At 42.0% G+C, this 20,178-nt stretch overlaps 1 protein-coding gene across 1 annotated transcript in view; it reads left to right on the top strand.

Moving 5' to 3' along the window:
- Nucleotides 1-2,037: 2,037 nt before the first annotated feature.
- The window catches only part of SGCD (sarcoglycan, delta (35kDa dystrophin-associated glycoprotein)), a gene marked incomplete at its 3' end in the record, with an annotated part of 155,217 nt that continues 137,076 nt past the window's right edge, over nucleotides 2,038-20,178 (top strand). Inside the window, exons 1-2 of the mRNA XM_009076597.1 lie at nucleotides 2,038-2,049; nucleotides 4,278-4,397. The remainder of the gene's footprint in view (nucleotides 2,050-4,277; nucleotides 4,398-20,178) is intronic.

Genomic DNA, 20,178 nt, shown 5'->3' on the forward strand with positions numbered 1-20,178 from the left:
TTTAAGCAAGGAGTTATGGTTTCAATTATTTTTAAGTCAGCCTTTTTAAATATTTAATCTTTTCTATGCCCAACTGATTTCTTCAATTACATGTACCATATACCTAAACGTGTCATAGACAACTACCTGGATGGACACACATGTGGAATTCTGATTTCTTAATGGCCACACAAGTAGTAAAAAATAAAAGAAATTTAATATTTAAGCAAGGAGTTATGGTTTCAATTATTTTTAAGTCAGCCTTTTTAAATATTTAATCTTTTCTATGCCCAACTGATTTCTTCAATTGTAGTTAGGTAGGTTGCAATTAATTTTTGATGAGACAAACTAATGCTAAATTGAATATCTACTATACTGTAATATTTGTTTGCAAATATGTTGTTTAGCTTCTTGATACCTCTTTTTGCCCTAACTGGAGTTGCAAATGCTCACCAGTATTGTCATATACCAATATTGTAAATACCAATATTGTCATATTGGGCCACAAGGCCCAAGCTGCACCTTGAGCTCTATGACACACAAATGTAAGGATGAGTGTGCTGGATCAGAGAAGGTTCCAGCCCAACAGTGATGCCTAAAGACAAGGATAAGAATGGGACAAAGGTATAGCAAAGCTTCCTGAGAGAGAGTCTCCCAGCCTTCATTGATTTGTGGTCTGGGAACATCTCAAGACAGAAATGGTGTCTTCAAGTTTAATATTTGATCTGATTTGTTCCATCTAAAGTATATAGCTATTTTGTATAATTCATGCTTTCTATCAGTAAAGGACTGAGACTCCTCCAAGGGAAATACTCTCTTTTTACTGGAAAAATGCCTTGCCTGCCTTTTCCGATTAATGAGAACATCCATATGCTGGCTTTTGTGACTGGAAGACTGATCTGATACCACTTAACTATGTTAACTGAATGTAAAATTCTGAAGTGGTGGGATAATGAAAGTAATTCACGGTTTATCAGTGGTTTCCTCCACATGTCTGATCAAAGATTGATGTGGGAGCACAACAACTCAGAGACAACACAACAAACGTGTGGGATTTCTAGTACATGGAGCATTTTTATAAGTGGTTTTGTTTCAGACAGGAACAGCACCAGCTTCTATAGCAGCTGCAGACTGAAATGGATGTTTTTTATCAGGGATCGTAGAATCATAGAATGGCCTGGATTGGAAAGGACCTGAAAGATCTTCTAGTTCTACCCCCTTGCAGGGGCAGGGACACCTTTCACTAGACCAGATTTCTCCAAGCCCTGTCCAACCTGAATACCCACAACTTCTCAGGCAATCTGTTCTCACTCTGCAGTCGTGGGACAGTCCAGGGGTTGTAAGCATGGGTACTGGCTCTGTCAGCCCACCATGAGCCTGAGCTTTCCCAGCCCTCGGGGCAGCTGCTCACTAGAGCTGCCCAAAGTCCAGGAAGCCCGAGAAGCATCTCGGGAGCTTGTGATGGACTCTCCAGGTTCCTTGATTGTGAGAGGGAAACCAGTTGCCTGTTAGGACACTGACCACCAATTCAGCAGTGACTTACTGATATGGAGGTTTTCTGCAAAATCATGCAGGTTTGGGCAACAGAATTGGCATATGTTCTTTTTATAATTTTTTTCTTCTTCCCCCCTCTCCCCCTGGAAATGTCTGAGCCAATACAAATTACAGCTCATGATGGTTTCCTTGCATTAATTTTTTGCAGCCTTTTACCTTACTCTGTTGTTGACTAGGATGGTCCCTGACCTGCCTCCCTCCATGTATTTGTGTGATGCACAGCATCAGAGTGTGGAGGAAGCCTGTTGCGTTCACGCTGGAGCATCTGCACTTTGCTGCTCACTGGAAATCTGCCCATGGATTTTATTTTGTTACGTTGCACCATCTTTGTGTATTGTAAGAGGCAGGAATGGTGCACAGCTATAGTATTTTGTCATAATGCAATGGCTGTTGGGCTGTTTTCCCCTCCATGTCCACACTTTCCCTTACTTCTCGTCCTTCACATTACTGCATGTTTGTAGTACTCTGCACTTTCAGTCTGGACCAGGCAATGGCTTGGCAGCAACAAGGAAGAGGGTAGCTTGGTTTTTCTGTCTTCCCCAAGAGCTGGAAGTTCATGTTTCTGCTGGTTGTGGGATTGAGGATGCATCCAGCAGAGCAGGAATTCAAACGATACAGAAACACTGTATGCATATATAGCAGCATCTTAAGGCAACTTGCCAACTTCTTACCCAAGAGATTTGCTTCTGATGAGCATTGGCAAGCTGTGCTAAACAGGAGCTTTCAAACCCACATCTTTTCCAACCTGAGACCAAGCTCCTGCACTCAGCTTGCAATGATGATCTAGTCCTATTACTGTTACTTTCACTACTCAGCTCAGCTGATGCTGTGGTTAATGCACAAAAATGTAGCACTGATTTTCTTCATGACTATTCTGCGTTACAATTTATGAGTAAAAATGAAAAAGTAATTGTAACTGTGGTCTCCAGAGATAAAATCCCTTAAAAGCAGTAAAATTAGGTCTTGCTGCTGCCTGCAGATCAAACTACTGCAGCATCAGCCATTTCTATACCCATAAGTCATTCAGCAGCCATTTCAGCTGGCAGTCTGATTTTTCATGGTTAGCCTGGAAGACGACAGGAACTGTGAAGGTCCACTTTTGTCCTTCATGTCTGAGTTGAAGAGAGCCAGAAAGTCTGAAAGTGTGTACCAAGAAATGCAGGGCCTGCCATCCTGGCTCCTGTTGTGGGTATCTCACAAGGTGTTCTACTTGTAGAGCCTTTAGGTGTAACATAAACCACTTACACAAAGTCCAGCAAAGTAATTAGTGCTAAAAAAAGCGAATATTTTTGATTATTCTTATCTGTGTGACCATGCTTGCTATGTGAACTTTGGCTTAAAAAAATAATAGTTAAAAAAGAGTATATTTCTCTCTGTCTCTTTGTAACTGTATAAGGCAGTATGACCCTAACTTTCAGTGTGCACAGGTTCACATGCTGATTACTGAAATCTTCCTTCTTGCAAGCCCAAAAAGCTAACAGGTTTTCCAGATAGATGTAACCTGTTCATGGGTTCAGGATTTTTTGTGAAACTCTAATGGGATTTTGTGGTATTTCAAGCTGCTACACGCTTTATGCTATGAAGGAGATCTCCTGAATATCTCTTTTTTTCCTCTTTGCCTTTTGGTTTTTTTCCTGCATTTCTAGTCAAAGTTAGAGTATGGTCAGGGCTGCTGAGTTAAAGCTAGGAAAGCACGTCTGAGCCTGGTTTAAGGACACAAACCATGTAGCATACATGCACCTGACCTAGGGAGGTTGGATCCTGCTCTTTCCTCAGTCCTCACCTGCTTTGTGCTGCTGTGCCTGGTTTTGCTTTACAGACTGTGTTGTCTGGATGAGGGAAGGATGCTTCACTGAGTGTTTTCCCATATGCCAGGGATTAAGGATGATCAATGCAATGACAGGGATGACCATTTGAACTTCACAGTGCTTCTCTGAGGTTTCTGGTTGCTGATAGTGCTGCTGCCATTTCCATCACCGTCTTCTCACCTGGGTGTTTGCAGTGAGGCCTCCACGTCCATGTTCAGTGCCTTCAGACATCTTGAAAACACTGGACACATCTAGAAGTGATACTGAGCTAGAAAATGTGGTGATGCTGAGACTCCTGCTCCCAGAAAACCCCAGGCCATTTACTTGTCTCTGACAATTGTATTGGAGGCTGAACTTTGAGAACTGCTAAGTGTTGGGCTGAGACTCACAACTTCTGATCTGCTGTAAGCTCCTAAGGTGACCTGTTGCCTTTTCAGGAGCTTTGAATTCCTCGAGTGAGGGCTGTTTTAATGTGCAAAGTATTAAGACTGAGGTGATGTCTTTGCTTTTAATATGAAAGTCCTGTTATTCTTCAGAAATGCCATAATGAATTAAAATATTCCCTATGGAGAAGTGCATACTTTTACATGCAGTACTGGAATATAAAGCAGCCAGGCTGCCATTCATTTCCTGGTGTAGGGACAATGTAAAAGTACTGTAAAGCAAGAATAGCTTTGCTCCACAGTTCTTGAATTCAACGATTGCCCTCCAAAGGTGCCACACATGATGGATTGTCACAGCCTCTCTGTCCTGGCTTGACATTTCATTCCTATCCAATGTTGTCTTGTGCTCTGCTCTGAATCTGCCAAACAAGTGACCCCAGAATTTAATGCCACACCTTCTTCTCTTTCTTTTTTTTTTCCTGTGCAGTATCTTCTGCAGCTGAGGCTCTGAAATACTGGAGGACACTGCATCTTCCTCAGGGATACGGGCAAGGGAGAGCTGGAGCCTCTGTGGGGCTCGGAAAGGAATTGCGGTTGGTGGTCGCCTGAGGAACTTACCTTCACACCAATGTTGCTCTGAAAGGAGTTGTGTTCAACATTCAGGTTTGGTAAGGTATGTAATTTTCCCCCTTTTGTTTTTTTGTCTCTTCTGAATATCTACATACGGGGAAAATAGAAAACTAGCAGCCTTTGTGCTTATTGCTGTATACATGCCATGCCTGCAACTGTAAATAACCTTTGCTCTCTCCGAATTTGGCAAGTGTTCATCAAGAGTGAAGTGTTTTTAAAACCTTGGGCTTGAAGGGGTGTATTTTGTATCAAGTGCTTCATTGAACAAAACCTTGGCTGATGGTTGTGTGTTGCTGTTGGTGAGGTACACTTGGTGGTAGAAACCCACATTTTGCAAGTCCCACTCGTGTTTCCCTGATATCTGCAGTTCTGAGCGTCAGAGATGGAAAAAAGAGGCAGTCTATTTGTAATATAGCCCTGTGCTTTTCTTCTTGCTCTGTATATTCTCATTGTTTGCCAAGGACAGAAATCCTGTTACCAATTTCTTGTATATTTGTATGTCCCTTTCTTGTGTAGCACTTAACATTTTTGCCTGTGTGGAGGTTCTCCTATCCACACAAACATTGCCTTGGATATGCTGGAACTGTATCAAGGCAATATGCAACTATCTTTTAACAACAACCTGGAAGCCAGGACTTCAGAAATGTGTTGTGGATTAAAATTGTGCTATAGAAGCTTTTAGGGTGATATGGTCTTAATTCTACAGCTTCTTTTATCTAGGTCAAGTTACTTCTATGAAGGCAAAGGTTGCTGATTAAAAAAAAACCCACCCAAATTTAAATCAATGGTTCCCAGATCTCAGTAGAATGGAATGAAATGACGCTATCCTTTTTCATTTAACACATGAGTATTGACTTCTCTTATATGACTGAACCAGAAGTATAAGTCTTGCTGGGAAAAAGACGCAGCAGTGTAACACCTGCACTTGGTGTAAGTGGTGGAGGGGGGAAAAAACCAAATCAAGGCTTTCCTAAACGTGTCTAGGAGGGGGGGAAAACCCAAATCAAGGCTTTCCTAAACGTGTCTAAGAAAACATTATGCATCTAGACGTGTGTGCATTAATTCTCTTGCCTTTGATCTGGTTGCACCAGTTGTGTTACCTCTGGAAATTGTAGGCTCAAGCTCTCACGCTTAGCAGAGTCTGCTCGTCTCCAGCGAGTGCAGGGAAAAGCTGGTGGGAATAGCTTAAATTAGGTGCTTAACTTTTAAATGTTGAGGGTCAAGAAAGGTCTGTTCCAACCACAGCATACCTTGTTAATTTGTACAGGCATTTCAAGAAAACAACACCGTTGTCAGGGAGAGGTTCCCATCATTAAACCACTGTGCTGCTTGCTCTGGTTGTCTGTGTGCTCTGGTGGTGCCTGGTTCCTAGAAGAGGTTGTTAAACATTGCTCCTGCTCTTGTTATCCTCTTCACTTTTGTTTATTTCCAAGCTCCTGCTCTTGTGATTATAACACTTAAAAGGGAAGGCTGTAGGAGAGGTATTTCATAATCAAAAGAGCTTCTTGACTCTTGCAGAGAAAAATTTTGCACTGTTGTAACGTGGAAATCGCAGTAAGTTTGCTTATTCCTTTTGTAATGTTTGAGATTTGTAAGTTGAAGCATGTTAATCTTTCTTGCAATGAGAGTGTGAGTTTTGCTGGGTACACAGGGGGTCCCATGGCATGTGAGGATATGCTCCAGAGAGGTTGGTTGCTGGTGTGACCGTGGTGCTGCCCCTGCCTTGGACAGGGTGGTGGTTAGATGAGCTCCCCAAGTCCTTCCCACCTGAGCTGATCCAACTCTCAGTTCACGTCTCAGTCTGCAGGATGAATGGTAATCCAGTGCAGAAGTTGTGCAGGACTTTGTAGAACCTTACAGTTTGAGAGGTCAAAGAGCATTTTCTATACAATTGATTTAGGCATTAAGCTCTAGGTTGGACTTTGGCTATATTTTTGCATTTTACTTTGTCACTGTCAGATCTAAAAACTTGGCTCTTATATTATAAGGAAAAATCATCTTTAAGAAGACCATTGCAAACTGAGAAGATCATGCTAAAGCTTAAAGAGTTGGCGAAACTGTTATTTCTCACTGAAGTAGCTGAGACCCTTCTTTATCAATTCTCCTCATGTTAGGGAGAACAGAAGACTGCATGGAGACCTCATAGCAACTTTTCAATATCTGAAGAGCCTACAAGGGAGCCAGAGAGAGACTCTGTGTTAGGAACTGCAGTGATAGGACAAGAGGTAATGGGTTCAAGCTAAAGGAGGGAAAGTCTAGGTTGGATGCAAGAAAAACGTTTTTTACTCTAAGGGTGGTGAGACACTGGCACAGGTTGCCCAGGGACATGGTGGCTGCCCCAACCCTGGCAGTGTTCAAGGCCAGGCTGGATGAGCCTTGAGCAACCTGATCTAGTGAGGAGGTGTCCCTGCCCAGGACAGGGGGTTGGGACTGGATGATCTGTAAGGTCCATTCCAACCCCTAAATTCAGTGATTCTATGGTTCTGTGTCTCATGCAAATTTACCAGAATACTTGACTACCATTGACTTCATCTGTTCTCATGACACCCTTCTAAGACTGAAGTGCTACTTATGCCCATTTTACATATGGTGAATAAAGAACAGAGTCACTCCTAGGTCATTTTTAAGAGGTGAAGCTCTGTCTCTGATTTGCATGTGATCTGGCTGCAGAAGCTGCATCTGATACCCACAGCTGGAGGCACATAGATAGCCTTGGCAGAGCAGCTGAGTCTATAGTGCAAAGCACCAGATTGGGATGTGGATCCGGTTGAGGTCACTGCTCCAATATAAGCTAGTTTCTTCCACATGTCCTGCTCTCCCTAGGAGAGGTGCTTTTAATTAAGTGATTACAGTAACACCAAATGACATCAGGACTCAACGTTTGCTCCATATCTCTGCTGGAAACTGAAACATCTGTCCAAATAATGTGAGCTGAACTCATTCATCTTTGCAGCAGAGTGTTTGCTCATGTGAGAAGAGCAGAATCCCTTTTAGCAGCATTTATGCAATTGTGGTGATAGTAATCTTATTGTATAAGAAATTATTTCAAATGGATCTGCAGATAACATGCAGGGTAATATTTTTTTCTGAAATTGCTCATTTTTAGATTAGTAGAATCCAGTTAGTAAAATGTTCTGTTCTGCTGAAAAGGCACATTTAATAAATATGTAAGAGAAAAATTTTAAGTAGCCATTAAACATAGTTAATAAATTTTATCTTGCAAGTAGAATTGGAAAAAAACCCTGTTCATTTAATGTTTTATGGCTCTCGTAGCAATTAATTGTCTTCATTACATGAGCATAAATCCTCAATGTAATTCACCTTTTTCAGATTAATTGCTGTGGAGATTTTCCCTTTGCTTTGTTTAGACTGTAATATTATTTCTCTTTTCGAAAAGCTGAATCTCAGCATCCCATTTTAAACTTTTTTCCAGATGTTCTGTAAATCAGTTCCAGTTAACAACACCTCTTTGAGTTACAGGGCAGTGCAGAGGTGATGTTGCAGCTGTGATGCTCTGATAGGTGAAGCAGAAACTTTGCATATCCAAGCCCTGCTTGACTTATAGTAGAGCAGTGGGCAGGTGTCCTTCTCTCACTCCCTATATTATGTGGTCTGATAAAAAGTTATAATTTTTCTCTTTGAATTTTTCTTGCTTCTTATGCGATTCCATTCGTTAAATCAGAATCAAACACTGATTTTAGGTGCCTGTGGTTTGGCTGTCGAAGTAAGACCCTAGTGCAACTTTTCAATGGCTCTCTGAGGGGTGCAGGTCTACAGGCTGTGTCTGAAAATGTGGCTGGAAAATTGTCCTCTGACATTATGGAAGGAAAATTTCAGTTGGAGCATCACAGGATGTCTGCTCAAATTCCCAAAGTGAAATTCAAAGCTGTATTTTCAATAAAGCCTTTATTCTTCTGGAGTGAATTTTGCACACCAAACAGGACAACAGGACAGCACAAGGATTGTGTTTTACATATGTTTTTTTCATCAGTGAGCAGGCTGAACTTGTTTGCAAGAGTAACATTAACAGAAATGTTTTCCAGTGTTTCTCTGAACTGTCTTGCCAGGGTGAGGAAATAAAACACCTATTATGTTTGCATGTTTTGTTGCAAGATCAGCAGAAAGGCTGTTAACGTATCAATTCCCTTGATGACACTACTTCTGCAACCCTATTCACTCAGCTTCTCCTGACAGGGCTTTTATTGAATCCATCAACCTGACACATATCAAAGCACAGTTTCTGATAACAAATATCTTGTTGTAAAATGAATTAAAAAGCTGATAGCAGCAGCAGAACTGAGTAGAATTTCTCTAAGAAAATAAGAAACTCCAAAACTAACATGAGATTCTTAAGATATCAATCACAGAGCAGTAATATAATAGTCCTTTACCTGTGCTCTTGAAGTACTGAGAAGTCAATGGATCTGCCCAAAGTCATACAAATGGCCTTGCTCCTTGGCTGTCAGCCTGTGGCTCTGCCTTCTGGGCTCTGATGTTTGTAGTGGTGCTTCAGAGGGCATGATGAAGTAGTGGTTTATTTTCTTCTGGAGACCTTTCCCCTGCAAGGACCAACAACCTCCTTGTAATTACTTTGAACACTGGTATTTGAGAGTTTTGGAGACTGAGAAGTGGAAAATGCTAGCTCTGAGTGAAGCACACCTTCTTCCCTCAGAGGACAAAGCAGTTTGGAGCCCTTTGTCCTCTGCAGATCTGCTGCTTGGCTCAAGGACCATGTCTGGGGGAGAGTCTAGCTGGGGTGGAAAATCGCATGTGTTTCTTTGGGCTGTGGATGTTTTGCAATTAGTTGGCTCAAAACTTTCATATGAAAACATATTTCCCTGTCCCTCTGCAGCCTTCTCCTTTCTGTCTTGCTCTCTCCATCCTGCTTTTCTATCTCCTTTGTTTTTGCGTGTCTTACATGATAAGCAGCTTTAGACAGAGCTGCCTTTGCACTGGTACTACTCTCACTATGCCCAGGCTCATTTACCTCTGATTTTTGGCTAGCACACACCGTAAAGTGCTATCTAATAATAATAATGCTTTTTTTGTCTGTGTCATGTCTGCTCTTTGGATAAGTATCCACTGACAGTTTGCAGCCTAGCAGAGAGGAAGAGGAGGGCAGCCAACAGTTGATGTGGAAAATTAATTATGAACTACCATCCTCCTGCCATGTAGTTAAGGCTGTTCTGCTTTCCAAGCTTTACATCCAGTCTTGCAGAAAAAAAAAAGAGAGAATACAGTATTTCCTTCCTCAAATAGTGGGAATGTTGCCAGAACAAAGCTTAGTGGAGAATGTCTCATATGGGACTGATCACTCAGGATGCTCTAGAGCCTGTATGGCTTTGTCTGCAGCTGTGACACCACCCAGATACTAATGTTTGCTTTTTATTGGACAAATGTTAGCTTAATTGCACATCCAAGTTGATAAAGACTTGTGTGTGATGGAGAAGTCATCCATGTCCCCTGTGCAGTCAGGGAGCAACATTTTATGTTTCAGGATAGTGGTGACTTGGTAATGTTCAGGTTCAGATGAGCTGCAGCTTATTATATTTTCATCCTTCAGGGTGACATATTTATTTCATAAAGATCCTCAAAAACTGGCCTCTTACGTGGAAGGGGAAGAGTTTGACAGGCAGGAGGTAGTGCTGGGAATGTAATTACCTGAAGGAGCAGTTCTGTCCCTGGACAACCCCTGTCTTAAGGATCACAGAAGTAATGGCTGGAACCCCCATCATCGTGTTTACTTCAGGAGTTGTTCTGATCTCATAATTGCAGATTGGGTCCTACCAGCTTGAGCTGAGCACTGCAGAGCCAGCACAGCCCAATGCAAGTGCCAAAGATGCCCTTCCTTAGGGAGCTCTTTAAGATGTATGAAAGAACCTGAAAGAGATAGGGTTTTGGAAAGCCCTGACAAATTTGTAAGTGGCTATTTGGGGTTGAGCTAAAGAAATGAGCATCTGGTGTAACTTTCCTCAATGAGGCCTCTGCTTAGTCCAAAGGGAAGTGAAGGGTATAATGGAAACAGCTTTGCAAAGCCACAACAGTAACAAGTGTGAAGTGTTACAGAGATATTTGCTCTCTAACAGTGTCTCTTTAGTCCAGAAAAATCATTTTGGCTGTTCAAGTTTTCAGTTTAGGTACAAGAAGTCTTCACTTTGTACATTTTTATTATGCAATTTATTGTCATGGTTGCTGACTGATTTGATGGTTAACTGAGGGGTGATGCTCTGGGAAATACTTAGGATTTTGTACAGGGCCAAATTGCTGCATGGTGGAAGTCACTGACACAAATCATGATGTCTTGGCTTCTATTTACCTCTTCCTGAACTCTCCCTCCTCATTGACACAAACTCTACTTTCTAGTGCTGTGATGTTGATTTTTTGCAGCCAAGGGACTGTATTTGGAAGCACGAACCTGTTGGACAGGTTTAGATGTGCTGCAAATAATCATGAATGTCTAATGAAAGAAAGCTAAAACATACTGAAAATGTTTGGAAAAAGAGACAATGTGTGCAGACAAGCATTAGCTGTGAAAAGAGAGTTCTTGTTGGCACCGTTTAATGGGAACTTTGCAGCTCGTAGTTTCTGTGTTGAATACATAGAAAACAGCAAAAACTCGAAAGGCAGAGTCATTGTAGTGAATGGGAGGAGAAATGGTTACCTTTCACCTCTGGGAGAAAAGGGACAGGGAAGTGAACAGCATTTCTGTTGATGGGCTGACACCTCCCTCAGGCTTTGCATCCCAGTTACTCGGAAGGGGTTGGCAGAGCCACTTTTGGCACTGGCACCCTCTAAGCAAGGTCTTATTCCTTCATCATAGTAAATGCCATCTGTTATTTTCTCCTAACAGGGAGATTTTTAATTATTTTTTTTTTTCACTCTTTACTGGGTGGGATAAGTAACTTCATTTATATCATGTCAGACAAGCTTGGTGCCTTTGACATTAGTGGCCAGATTCCTTTTCCTCCACCTCAGGAACTGGCCCTGGATGCTTCTGGAGACTCCTCTCCTCATTTCTTCCTGATGCTGTTGTGCTTTCCAAGCTTAATGTTGTATGAGAAGGAACCACCTGAGTTTTGCATTAGATGTCATACAAAGACTTGGTTGGGGGCAACCACCAAGTTGATGTATGTTCAAGCTATGCTGTGATGATGCCATCACCCACACAGATGGAGAAGCTGAGAACCAACACATTCTGAGTAAAGACTGTAAAAGGTGACCTGAGGCTAAGGATCAATCCATTTCCCTGGCAGGCCTCATGCCTCTGTAAGGTACTGGAGGTTCTCTGCTTCTCTTCTTCTGCCCAGTGATATTCTGGTGGGTCTATGCCAGCATGCTGGGATAGAGGAAATATAACTAAAATAGAGAATTCAGGAAATTTTCTACAGACCCCCTTTGCACTTAATGTATCAAACTGGGTGGGAGAAGTGGTGCTACTGGCGCTGCAGTTGAGGGGTGACACCTTCCAAAGTGTTACTGAGTTTATGACTGAAGTAAGGGAGATGTAAGTCCTTCTCTGTGGTGTTGTGCTGCCCCCAGAGGTGCCACCAAAACAGAGAGGACCACTGAAAGTTTCCCCTGGAATGCTCTTAATAGAAAAGGTGGCAAAACAACAACCAAAAGGTCTCCTTAGGAAGGTTTGTCAGCACCTCTCCTTGGTTAAGGAGCTTGGGAAAAGGAAGGTGGGCAGCCCTGCACTCTGCTTGTTTTCTATCTGGGAGGAATTTTTAGTTGTTAATGATTAATTCAAGCATTTCTTGTCATAAGTACAGTGTGCACAGAGTGATAAATCTGTGGTGGGTTAGAGGTGGAGGTTGCTCAGTGCTGACAATTAGTTTGAGCCACAGGCTTTGCTTTCATTGACATTTTCACAGCATTAACCCAGACCTTGTCAATTAAAATCTAGACACATTTTGATGAGGGACATCTTCTTCTAATGATAATTGTAATAATATCACTTTTATTCATTTAAAACCTGTCAGGCAGGCCATGTTTCCTGGAAAATAACTGCCCGAGTTTCATACTGCCTAAATAACTGGGAAGCATCTTTCATTTTTTTGAGCTGACATTTCATCACCAATAACTTAAAGCATATGGGGCGAGAGCTGTTCATCTTCCAACACTTACCAACTTCAGTCAAGGTAATTTGACTTTATCTGCTAAAATAAGCAGGTTTATTAGCCTTCACTTTGGAGGCTAATAAACATTTGATAATTGCCTGAAGTCGTTGATGGAAATTTATACTATTTAGCTCTTCCAACTCTTTGACAGCATAGCTCCAGAGCACATCCTAGGCAGTGATCCATTTCTGCAGCTCACCTGTTCATTAGAGGGAGGAGGAAGCCTGGTGTAAAGGTTTATTAAGGAACTAGAGTTGCACTAGAAGTCTGCAGTAGAATAGACCCCAGAAATCCTGTGTCCTTGTATATTAACTGCTAGTGGATTTTTAAATATGTTTATATGTCTGCAAATATTATACTTAGACTCTCTTTCAGGCCACAAAAATTAGTATTTAATAGTTGGAATGGGAGTGATATATCAGGTATCAATTGGAAACTCATTGTGGTTTTATTTTAGCTTGGCATCAAAAATAAAGTGAAAGTCATGTTTAGTTTTGCATGGAAAAATACTTTTTCTGAGTGGTGGTTCATAAGTGAAATCCTTTGCAAACAGCCAGGGCAGGGAAGCAAAAAGCTGTATCAAGTAAGACTATTTAGATCTTGCAATATGTTTGATCTGAGCTTAGCCATGTGGGTGGAAAATGCTGCACTTCTTTTTACTTAGACTTTGCCTGGATCACTAGCCCTTAGTCAGATCACATATATTTCTTTCCTTTATTTGTCATCTCGTTTCTTTAAAACCTAGGTCCTGCAAATAGTCAGCCCTTGTGCATTAAAAAATCCTCATCAGTATTGCAAGCTGCTACTTCTCTGGTCCTTCTCTGAGAGCTGTAGAAGAAGGAACTCTGATTAATTATAAGCACCTCTAAGTGATGCCATAATATAAATAACAATAACCGGTCTTATTTCTATAGCAACTGGATAATGTCACCACTTGTTCATAGTGCAAAATTCAGGGCATAGTATGGACTCTGCATAGGAAATCCAGGCACAAAATATTTCATTGAAAAAGAGTATAGGAATGATAACTGAGAAGTAAATGGACTTGGGCTGCTGTGACTGTAGTCTAGAAGTTTACAGTCGTGCTTTCAGTAAATGCAAATAGTAATCCACCTTCACTCTGGTAAGGCTCTTTATTTCCCTTTCCAGTATGAACTGGCAAGCCTGTAATCTGCATTCTGGTGTGTATAGAAATTGCACTTACAACAGCAGAGCTTGAAGACTGTAAATATTATCAGATATTTTTCCAGTGAGCCTTTATCAGCCAAGCTGTGTATCTCAGTGCTCTCTTTTTTCTTTTTTTTTTTTTTTTTAAGACTGCGTTTATAAGCATTAGGAGTGATCAATAAAACCTGACCTACCTTTGCAAGTTAAATAGGCCTGATTTGAAACTATCAGACTTAAAGATATTAAAATTTGCTAACAGTGATTTAAGAGCAAGCAAGGTCCATTTACATGCCATTTCTTTGCCACTTTCGAGGTTTGAATTGCATTGGAAAATCTGTCACATTGCATGTTGAAGTATTGAAGTGGCAGCTAACACTTTATTGAGCATGTCTTTATGTAGGAGCTGCCTTCATACCCTGCTTTGCACTACATCTTGCTGAAAACACAATGTAATTAATAGATATGGAACACACTAAACTGCAGTGAAGTCTCTGTGACTCTAAGCAGTATTTTCTGTCAGTTGCTTTTGGTCTTTGGGAGATGTGCAAGGGGGGAAAAATAATATACAATAAACAAACACAAAATAGTGACTGGAAAATATATCTGTTGTTTAACCCTTTGAGAATGGTGTGGAAATTGAGGCTGGAAGAGCAGCACTTGCCTAGAGTGCAGGTCCAGCTGGGCATGTGGAAGGGATGGATTGATGCTGTAGAGCAGACTTTTATTTCCCCCTCTCATTCTAAGCATTTAATTTAAGAACCTGAAAGCCATGTGGAATGGTCTGGTGTCATGAAAGACACGTTTGGTTATACCAATGAAATACTTCATTGCCTTGAAGTTAGTCTGAATGGTCTAGTAATAAGCAGGTCATTGAGTCAAATGTGCTGAAATAAAACCTTCCAGCAGGAGTGCTGTATCCTGTAGATGTTATCTCTGTTACAAAAAACTGGTTTAGGATGTTTTAAATATCTTTATGGGAGTCGTTTGTCCAGCTATTTGTCTGTCAGGCTCGTTTTGATTGCTGTGGTCTGCAGTGTGGTGCCTCTGGAGATTCCAGCTGAGATTGGGCATAGTACATGCATTTACTGATGGTGTGTCTTAGTTTCACGAGGTAATTATGTGCCAGCTGCTCTACCTCTCCTCTGCATGGTTCAGATTTAGAGCAAGGGGTGTGTGGACTCAATAAAAGCCACCAGAAGGCACAGTTGCTTAGGTATTGATGGTTGCCTCTATTGTTTTACTCGGAGTTTGTGTGTGTTAGTTTTGACTTTAGGCTTGTGTGCGAACATGCTCATACTATGTTGGACTAGTTATTAATAAACATTATTGTTCATGAGCCATTTTGTTCATAAGCAGTTTTATCTGTCTCTAGCACCCTAGTTTGAACCCTACTATGCTCAGTGCTGGAGGCTGAGGTCATACATGATACTCCTTGGCCTGAAGAGCTTTTGTGTTTAAAAACTAAGTTTAGTGGGAGAATGAGACAGAATTGCCAGCGAGCGTGGAGGCAACAGATGGAGCACAGCGGCAGAGATGAAGGATGTGCAGAGCTTCATGTGTTGCGAGGCCTCGATGATCAAAACTCATCTTTGTTGTGCTGCCTGTACAAGGCTCACAGCAATCAGGGATTTGGTTTGCTGAGACTAACTCCTGCCTTGTTAGCTACTATTTCTTGATTATTTCTGTCTATATCCATCTGCTGCCTCTTTGCTGCTAGAGCTGCAAATTCCTTAGGGTTCAGACAGATTTTTCTCTTAGTTTGTGCACTACTGAATTCAGTGGAGTTCTGGCCCAGGGTTAACTCTGGTAGCTGTTACCAGTGTCGTTTACACATGAAAATAAGGCATTAGGAGAACAATTATTTTCACATTCTGATTATCTTTATTAGCATTCCAACATCCTCTGAATCTCTCAAACTGAAAAAAAGAATTATTTATATAAATGATACATGATTAAAATGATTATTATAATGTTCCCTACCACAAATAGTTCCATGCAGGAAATGCAGGGGTTTTTTTAAGTGGTTGTTTATATATACATCTGTGTTTGTCTGGCAGATAGATTTTATCTTACAGCCTCTGGCTGTCGCTAGGTGCTCATTCATATTTAATAGAGCTTTCCCATGTATTTGCATACTTAACTACACACTTGTTTTTAACACCTGTTTGCATCTTTTAATTATAGATTGACCCTGAGGCTGTTGGCTTGGGGGTTGTAGAGCTGCAGGTAGCTGGATGTTACATATTGTTCTTCTTTCCCAAGACCTGAGCGTGGTTTCCACTGACCTGCCAGCTGAAGTTTACCCTTCTGGCACCACGCCACAGCTAAGTGCCTTTCAGCGGGTTCTCAGCTATAATCCTGAGCTGATTTCTGGGATGCAATTCACTGCTACGGTTATCATATCAAAAGGGAAGTGATTTACATTTCCTGCACGTCTCAGTGTTGCCAGCCTCGGAGAATGCTGCAGAGAGAAAGTTAAAGCAATTTGATAAAATAAGGAAAATGAGCCTATTTACAGTGTTGCATCTTACGCCATGGAGGAATTAGATGCGGGAGCAGAATTGGTACTAAGTACGAATTTAGGCTGCGCACAGAGATTAATTTGGGGGCTTTTTTTGGCTCCCAGGGGTAAAAAATAGGAAGATTGTCCCTAAAGGCTGAGTGTGTGGGGAGCTGTATACTCGCCTTTGTGCTCCTTTCCTCTTTATCTTGATTTCTTATTGTGTTGCCCCTTAAAGTCTCCCTCTTCACCAGATATTTATCCAGAGTAGTGTCTGCATAACACATTATCTTTGTTTTAATCTAACCCCCCTCAGCCCTCTGCAGTTCCCTCTCTGAAAAGGCACTGAGCAGTCACACCAGCATCATTTGTACCAAGTGTAACCCTTTGCTGAGATATTTTAAGCACGTCCATACTGGAAATGCCATAGGAATGGCAGAGCTGCAGCAGTTGCTGCTGATGCACATTCAGCTGCTGATATTTGTATGCAGAAGCAGACACGGTGGTGGCTTCGCATTCATTTCCTGTGTATCAATTACTTATTAGTAATCCACAAGCCCAAGTAAGGAACTGGAAGTAGGATGCAATGCTGAGAGTGTGGCCGTGCCTCTCCTATTTGAGACTGGAGAGGGAAGGGATGTATTTGGTGTAGGTGACTGAATTAGTGATGTTGCTCATCTCTGAGCCAGATTCCTATGGTCTTGTCTAACTTTGATTTAATTTCCTAATTTTTACATGCATCTTTCTTGCATGTATTGACTGTGCTGCAATGCAAGGTTGTAAAAAAGGGTCACTAAATGGAAACAGAGCACACAAAGCACTCTTGGACTTACTGTACCTTATCTTTCTCATTTGAGGTTTTAATATTGTGTACTTGCAGCTGCAAATGTAAAAATATGTACCAGTTTCATAAGCCTTTCAGGACTGGCAACAGCTCTTCTGCAGGGTTTGCAGCTGTGGGTTAGGAGTCTTTTAGGGATTAGTGAGTAGAGGGCACCAAAATTCACCTTCAGGCTGTTCAGGACAGGGTTTGCTTTCCCTTCCATTTCACTTGACTTTTCTTCCTCGTATCTCAACAAAGAAATATTTTTGTTCATGTCTACATTTTACCTGGCTTTAAAAGCTTTGAAGCTTTGCGTAGTTCTCTCTTAACTTTAGCAAATCCTTTAAAAGCAGATCATAGAGGTTGACCACACCAGGAAAATATCACCACGTCACCTTGATTGGTTTGTGTGCCTGACCTCCAGTTCCTCCTAACTCTGACTACTGCTTCTTGTCATCTTTGATTTCATCTTTTTCTCTGCTGCTTTTTCCCCCCTTTCCCTTTACTGTCTATGAAGATTTACACTGCCTGATGCTATCACCTCACCACACTGTTTGAATGTTAATGCAAGTGCCCTGGGACGAGATTACACTCACCCTTCAAACTGATATGTCTCTTTTAATGTATAATGTCCAAAGAGAAGACTGTTTCTGGATTCTGGAAATTAAAGCCAACATGTGCACTTGTTGCTTTATCTGGAGAAAATGTAAACTTCAGTTGAAATCAAACCCTAGCGTGGGTGCTTGGCTGGCATATGGTGCAGGTCAGGGCACTTTTCTGCATAACTCATCCCTGACGAAAGGGAAGCTCTGCATCTTTCTGTCCCTCTCACTCTTTTTTTTTCTATACTATTTTTTTTTCCTAAGAACTTATTTCCTTAGGGAGTTGTTAATGTTCAGGGCTTTTTACCCTGACATTTTGGACAATGATGTGACAACACAAGTGCATCTATTACTCTTCCACTGGAAGCTGACTAAAGCTAAGGACTTGATGGATAATAGCCACGTTTTCCAGCAGTGCCTGATGTACATGTGAGAAGAATGACTGAGTGACCTGCATATAAAACCAAAGTATGTCAGGCATGAAGTCTGAGCACAGATCCAGGAGAAAAGGTTGAGGATATGAGCCTTTCATCATGAGGCCAATATTTCACTCCCTTTCTGCCCATTGCTGGAAATCTGGTGCTTTCTGTGTTGCGGCAATGGAGGTTGTGGTGTGGGAATGTATAATCTTTGTGAGAAGGGAAGGCAAAGGGCAGCTGGCCCATGTGGCATGGGGAGCTTTGAGAGAAGGAGGCTGTACAGCTGAAAACAGAGCATCACTTCATCTTTGGCTACTAAAGGAAGCTGATTCTCCTCTGCCTTGAGTAGTCAATTTATACCTGTGCAAACTGAATGTAAAACAGCACTGCCTGGAACTTGCATTCACTGCTGTTGTGAGTGTTCTTCACAGAGGAGGGAAGAGCTGTACACTATTGGTGTTGGCTGGGGCTCTGGGCCTGGAAGTCAGAGGTTCTTTGAGCATCACGTCCCACCAGGGTGCCTTGCCCCAGCAGGTGAGGTGTGCTGGTAGGATTCTGTGCTTTGGTGCTTTGGTGGGTGCTGTAGACTTTTGCTGAAGTTGATACTGCTCTACTTTGTATTCCACAACTTAGACTTCCTAAAGCTGATTTTGAATTCATGCAGCTGGGAGAGGGTGGGGAGGAAGGGGGATTACAGTGGTGCAGGGCTGTGGTTCTCTCCCCTCCCAGTTCCCCAGAACATCACTTAGGCGTGATCACCCTGAACACTAACTCACATCTTCTTCCATTTTCTCTCTCTGCAAGACCACTACGAGAAATGATCAAGGATTCAAATAGCAATCATGGAACTGAAGAAGGAAAAGTGTAATGAGAAATGATCAAGGATTCAAATAGCTCTCATGGAACTGAAGAAGGAAAAGTGTAAGAAGGAGGGTAAGACCAAGCATGTCTTGCACCAGGAGAACAAGGGTGCAGGAAGAGGACACACAGCAGTTCTGCCCTCAGCTGTATCATTCCCATGAGTAGCATGTCAGGAGTCTGTGACAGGGTGGCAATCCCCAAAACTTTCCTTTGCTGGATTATCCTGGGATATAATGAAAATACATATTTTGCTACTGATGTTTTTTTTAATGATTATTAGATGAGTTTTGGGCTCAGGGAGTAGCTTACAGGTGAGATTTCTGTGACATAGCGAGGTCCATTTCATTCTTGATGTTGTACCAGCCCAAGATACTCTGTGTTCCCAGGTTATAATCCTCTCTCTTGCTGCAGGACAAGTGTCCTTGGAGCCCTCGCTGCCTCTTGTACTCCCTGTAAAATGGGAGCAGTGATGCTGCCTTTTCATATTGCATGTGCTGAGTGCAGGGTAGGGTGAAGTGTTAGTGTTGTTGCAGGACTTTGGCCTCACAGTCTGGTCCAGGACTGGTGGAGATGAGGGGTTGGCAGAGAGTGCAAATTCTCACCTGGGTTTGTACTCACACAGCTTTTGGAACCTCCTGGGCATGGCCTGAGAGTTGTTCTCTTACCCTGGTGCAGTGGGAGAGTGCAGACAGCGGAGATTTGGAGAGATTGGTTTACTTTGAAAACAAATCTTGCTCTCTCCTCCAAATAATTTATGTTTATTTTTGAAGGGGGAAAAGCAATCAGCCAGCTAAAAACAGCATAGTGCTGACAGGTTGGTGATGCCTAGCCTATTCCAGAAGGCTTCCTTGTGTGTAGTACAAAGTGTTTCTGTTTGTGCAAATGAACTACTAAAAAAGAAGAAAGCTCACAGCCTTTTGGAAGTCATACTGAGGGAAGGAGGAAAATACCCCAAAATATCTGAAATGGCACATGGTATGACCCTGGGGGGGACTCAGTTTCTTGCAGGAGATCAGGAGAGTGATTTGCTTGGGGGGTAGTGTGGGTCTTCCAACCTTCACTGAAACTGGAAAGTTTTCTATCCTTTCTGAAGATGGAGAGGGAATTGGTCACTGCTGGAATGAGCAACCCTCTGCACGGGTCATGTAGGTGCATGTGCAGGGGGAGAGGGAGTGTGAAATGCAGCAGGGCATCAGCTGGCAGACGTGATGATAGTCCTGTAAATGGAAATGTTCACAAGTGAGAAAAGATGAATGTGTGTATGTGCTTGTAGGATCCTTGTTATCGTGTTATCTTGGATCTTTAGGGACAAAATAGCCACTCATGCATGGA

This window comes from Acanthisitta chloris, unplaced genomic scaffold, assembly GCF_000695815.1.
Source record: "Acanthisitta chloris isolate BGI_N310 unplaced genomic scaffold, ASM69581v1 scaffold7186, whole genome shotgun sequence".
In the NCBI taxonomy this organism is placed as follows: Eukaryota; Metazoa; Chordata; class Aves; order Passeriformes; family Acanthisittidae; genus Acanthisitta; species Acanthisitta chloris.